This window comes from Lactuca serriola, chromosome 3 (genome assembly GCF_051521515.1).
Source record: "Lactuca serriola cultivar US96UC23 chromosome 3, Lser_US96UC23_V15, whole genome shotgun sequence".
In the NCBI taxonomy this organism is placed as follows: domain Eukaryota; kingdom Viridiplantae; phylum Streptophyta; class Magnoliopsida; order Asterales; family Asteraceae; genus Lactuca; species Lactuca serriola.
In genome coordinates this window covers 215393714-215400057 of record NC_136410.1, presented here as the reverse complement: position 1 = coordinate 215400057, position 6344 = coordinate 215393714, and positions in this window count along the sequence as shown.

Here is a 6344-nt window from a genome sequence, read left to right as displayed (position 1 = left end):
AGCAAAGGCATTTCGCATAATTTCTCATCACCATATACTCCGCAACAAAATGGTGTTGTTGAAAGAAGAAATCGATCTCTATGCGAAGCAGCCAGAACCATGTTAACATATACGAATCTACCTCAATATCTTTGGGCTGAAGCAGTTTCCACTGCATGTTTTACTCAGAATCGATCATTCATTCATCGAAGATTCAATGTTACCCCATATGAAATAATCAATAATAGGAAACCTAATGTCAAATTCTTTCATGTTTTTGGTTGCAGGTGTTTTATTATGAATCTCAAAGATAATTTGTCAAAGTTCCAAGCTAAAGCTGATGAAGGCATATTCTTAGGATATTCGTAGAATTCAGTTGCATACAGAGTGCTTAATAAAAGAACTAGAAAAGTTGAAGAAACTTTCACTTTAACGTTTGATGATTACTATCTTAAACAAACAGATAGTAAATTTGAAAATAAATCAATACTTGTTGATTAAAATACTCAAACTGATAATTCTGAAATAAATGATTTTGATTATGACTTAATTTTCGGAATTCCTGACAGGACAATTGAAGCGGAAAATAATGCTCCTGATAATCAAACATCAGAATCCTCAAACCATACTAATGATTCGACAATAATTACAAGGTCAATAACTTGTGAAAGTATGCCTGATGTTAGTATGGCGGGGGAGCATACGAGTATCCATGAAGATTGTCAGCCAACTTTTGATGGGGGAGAATGAAAATATGAACCATCAAGTTGAGGGGGAGCATTCGCATAATCAACAGGAACATCATTTTGAGGGGGAGCATCAAGATGAATATCATGTTGAGGTGGAGCATGATGAAACACAAACAATTAATCTTGATGAAAATGATCAGTTTCATGAACTAAATGATAATTTTTCTGTTGCAGGATCTGAAAATGAAGATATGTATGAAGATGCACCATTGGAATTTGATCCTAATTTTCCACCACTTGAGAAATGGACAAGAAATCATCCAAAAGTTCAGGTAATTGGTAATCCACAAGATGGAGTGTTGACAAGAGCTCAAATTCGTGCGAAAAATGAGGTACTAAATGCGAACCAAGAACTATGTATGTTTAATGTCTTTATTTTGAAAATAGAGCCAAAGACAGTAAAGGATGCTATGGAACACTCAGATTGGGTTGTTGCTATGCAATTCTGAACTGGCTGAATTTGAACGAAACAAGGTTTGGAGATTAATTTCTAAACCTTCTGATGTTTCAATTGTCGGATTAAAATGAATTTTTAAAAATAAAACCGAAAAAGATGGCAATATTATTCGTAATAAAGCTAGACTAGTGGTTAAAGGTTATTTGCAACAAGAAGGAATAGATTATGAAGAAACATTTTCACTTGTTGCAAGACTTGAAGCAGTTCGCATATTTTTAGCTTATGCAGCTCACAAAGACTTTGATGTTTATCAAATGGATGTTAAGTGCGCATTCTTAAATGGAGAACTAGAAGAAACTGTGTATGTTGAACAACCACCAGGGTTTATAAACGATGAACATCCTAATCATGTTTACATCCTAGATAAGGTTGTATATGGATTAAAACAAGCACCAAGAGCCTGGTACGCAACACTTACAAATTTCTAGAAACAATCTAAATTTAAACAAGGATCAGTAGACCCCACATTATTTCGCAAGAAAGTTGGGAATCATCTAATGCTTGTTCAAATTTATGTTGATGATATTATTTTTGGCTCGACTGACCCAACATTGTCAATTTAATTTGAAAATCTAATGAAAAGTCAGTTTGAAATGAGCACGATGGGAAAAATTAATAATTTTCTTGGTTTGAATATAAGACAGAACAGGGATGGAATCTTAATCAATCAAGAAAAATATACGAAGAACTTGCTTGAAAAGTTTGGAATGACTAATAGCACGAAACTAAGAGTACCAATGGCAGTAGGAACAAGACTAACTCCTTCGTTAGATGCTCCTGCTGTTGATTTAACACTTTATCGAAGCATGATAGGGTCTTTATTATACTTAACTGCAAGTAGACCTGATATTATATTTTCGGTTTGCAATTGTGCTAGATATCAAGCTAATCCCAGAGAACCTCATTTGACTGCAGTGAAAAATATTTTTCGCTATCTTAAGGGAACAATTTCGTTAGGACTTTGGTATCCTTCGAAAACGGGGTTTTTCATTCAAGCTTTTTTAGATTCTGATCTAGGAGGATGTACTTTGGATAGGAAAAGTACGAGTGGTGGATGTCAATTATTAGATGGAAAGTTGGTGAGTTGGCAATCGAAGAAACAAACTTGTGTGGCTATATCAACTGCTAAGGCTGAATACATTGTTGCTGCTGCTTGCACATCGCAAATTATTTGGATTCAGAGTCAACTTCGTGACTATGCAATAAACATGAAAAATATTCCCTTGTATTGTGATTCGCAAAGTGCAATTCGCATTTTTCATAATCCAGTACAACTTTCAAAGACAAAACACATTGCTCTTCGATATCATTTTATCAAAGATCATGTGGAAGATGGGAATATTGAAATTCATTTGGTTAAAACAACTGAATAACTTGCTGATATTTTTACAAAAACTCTTGATGAAAAATCATTTGTTAGAATTTTGGGAGGTTTGGGGATGATTGATGCGAATTCAATTCCAAAAACTCAAGCATGAAAGTGTCGTTCAGCAGTTATGAATCGAAAGTGTTCAGATGTTACTGTTCATCCAGAGGCTTCGCATGGCTTCGCATCCACATCTTTTCGCATTCGCGATCATAACATCTAAGGTTAGGTTTACGATTCATTTTGTAGTTTTTAATTTTTGAAAAATCAAAAATCCAAAAAGATTTTATGTTTATTCATTTTTGTTTTTGAAAAATTAAAAATCCAAAAAGATTTTATTTTGTTATGTTTTTAATTTTGAAAATTTGAAAAATCACAAAAATATTTTTGTTTTCTTTGTTCTTTAAATATTGTGTGCTGAGAATTTAGTACAGGTCTTAATGCGAAGAAGTCATGCTTATATGTTTCTACGTGAAGGTATAATTTTTTTTTTAAAAACTAGTTAGGATATCCCTAGAAGCATGCTGCTGTATGTAGACCAAAAGCCTCAACAGGACTCTATGTGTGAGAAAAGAAAGCCTTAATGAAATTATCACATGAAAATTTCTTCCAAAAAGGCTTATATTTGCATAAGTCAAAAGAGCTACCTTACTCTTCTCAAATGAGTTAAGAGTTTTCTGTTTTGTCCATTATAACAGAGGTACACTTCGATTCTTAACCAATCTCTTTATACCAAACAATTCTTTTAATCCAAATTTTCAAAAAGATTTGTCCTTAAGGTCTTTGATCAAACCAATCAAAACCTAGACAAATCACAAGTCTGTGTTTATGATCTAACATCATGAGACCGTGATGGAAGTGAAACCCAAACATCATAAACCTTAAGGAATTGACGGAGAACATCGTTCCAGATTTTAACGAAACCTTTGTTTTAGTATCAAAATTTTGAAACTCCAAATCATATTCAATTCGCATGTGTGGTCTTGATCAAACATTCGCAACCCACGATGTTTGTTACCCAACAAGATCCAAAACAATTTTTTTTGAATATGATTTCTGTGTGAGTTTTATTCGCAAAACCCAGTCATGATAAATATTTTCAAAAGCCAACTTGTCACTGACTACACTGGTCAAACAAGTAATTTCATTTACAATTTATCACCTTATGTTAAGGCTGATATGTAATGAAATTTGAAACCAACCCGAAATATCTTTTAAAAGAAGCCCTTCGATACTTATTTAAAAGTATTTGATTGTAATTCACGGGAAACTACACAAGCTGTTGATTGTCTCTCTTGATGATTAACGAAGCAACCTTTGCCTGGGGTTTAACTGCATTCATGTCAAATTGAATTTTTGACATCACATAATTCCATTTTTTTTTGTTTCTCATCTTATTCTGTTGACACAATGCACGCACGAAATCCTTGAGGTTCTGAGTAAAACCAACTCAGGCTGATGATTTCGCAAATCTGGCATATGACTTCACTTTACATCCCAAAAGTGAAAGAGCCTTGCCTCCATGCGAAGGGTTTTAACGGTTCAGATTCTATAACGGGAAACTTGACAGGCTGTGTACTCAAGATGGTTGGTATTCTATCCGGTTTCAAGGAGATGGGACAGTTACTTTTTACAGCATGGTTATCTTTTACAATAATGATCCGATTTTCAAGGTGCCACATCGGATAACATTAAATGCATCCCGCTTTAATTTCAAATCAATTTTGGGTAAACTATAAAGGGGGATCAAGAACATTATATACGGTTACGCGAACAGAACTCTCACAAACCTCCAAAGATTCAAACTTGTTCAACTTCATCTCTTTCAAACCCTAACAATGGCAGCCACTCAATCCAACACTGATGAAGTTCTTTCTCAATCCCTGATGAAAATCCAAAGCACAAATGATCAAGTTGATCCAAATGTCTCTTCTTATCCCGAAGAATTGAAGATGCTCATCATTGCCCTGAAACGATCACCTCTGTCAACTGCCATGTTTAGTTTATTCTCCGTTCCGATGACATGGTTATCCTTGGCAACTTCAACAACATGATACAACCATACAATTGATGTGATAACCTTCAACCTGATAAACAACAAACGGGTAAAACTTTCCAAGAAGATGTTTGTTGAATTCTTGCAGATTCCGAACAATCCTCCATTTTTCAAACCTGTTAACTCTCAAATCATTCATATGTTCAATGAGATGGGCCATCAACCAGAGCTTGAGAAGATAAGTGACTTTCGAAAGTCTGGGTTGCTGTGCATATGGAATTTCTTATTTGGAATTTTTCTCCGATGCCTAACAGGAAGAACAGTTGGACTGGATAGAGGGAGAATGGAAGTCTATGCCATGGTTATGGGCTTATACTATGATATCGGTGTAGATTATGCAACCCAATTGTGGAAGGAATTTGTCAAGAATCTAGAAAACACAAACTCTGAAAAAGGAATTTCGTGTGCGAGGTATTGGAGTTTGATTCTAGAGAAGGTGTATGGAAGAGAAGGGATTGCTGTCCCTGAGGATGTTGAAGTTGCTAAATTCTCTTTATATCAATTTCCGAAGGTAGTAGAAGATGATGAGGCAATTTTTACTCGTGTTGCTCGTATTCCAGATGCGATGCTTCGCAAGGTCTCTCAAACTCACAAGGTCTTAGTGAGATATTTGAAAACAATTGATCAATCAGTGCCGACTGGAGTGTTATTAGAGGTTGCTGCACCATCAAAGAAGAAGAAGTCCACAAAGAAGGATGCGAAAGGTCCATCTTCACAACAGGCTCAAGATGAAGATGTTCATATTCAAGAGATTTCATCTCAATCAAAGAAAGAAACAATACCTTCCAAGTCTGGGGTATTGAAAAAGATTCGCAAGACTGAGGTAAGCAGTAAAGGGGTTACCATTTGCAGTATTCCAGCTCCGGTCTCTCTAGGAAAGAAAAGGCAAAGAGCTGAAGACGTTGCGAAAAACATGCAACGTACTCTAATAAAAAGACGGAAGCTGGTGGTTTGCAATGAATCATCTGATGAAGAGATAGTTCCAGAAACTCCACCGCTGACGTCTACGGTAAATGTTTCCTTACCAATAATTTCCATTACCCCTACTTCGCAAATTTCTAGCACAATACCACTCACCGAACCACTCGAAATAGTCACTACCAAATCAGTTTCTGAGGAGGTACCTATTTCTGATACGGTTGTCAACGTATCTGATACGGGGGCACCTATCACGAGTGTTGAAACCACATTACCAATCACCTTACCCATTTCTTTACCACTTGTTTCCTTTCCATCTACAACTCTATCTACAATCTCATAAATTTTTGATCATCCACTTTAAAATCCATTTACATCCCTTTTTCCCTCACAATCACCAGAAACTCCTCAACGTTCGCAACCTTTATCTGATAATGAAGTTGAAGGAGGATCCTTTGGAGGTGTAATTGAAGACATTCATTTTGATTCAGAGGAGGAGGAAATTCCTGATCATATGCTTATGACAGGAAAACAATTTAAAATCCTGAATCATAAGCTGAATGCTATAATTCAGTCGCAAGCTGATTCTGGCAAGTTGTCTTCTATCTCAACAATGGAGGTTGATATAATGCTCAAGGGTGCTGAGAAGCGTATAATGGAGAAGGTTGACCAGTCTGACAAAAATAATGAGCTTCGCATTAAAGCTCAAGGGAGTAATTTTTCTTTAGTGGTCCAGGACTTGAAAACAGTTGCAAAAGAACGTCGTGTTCTTTTTGTACTAGATGTGAAGAAAGTTTGGGAAGATGTCAACTTTAAGCT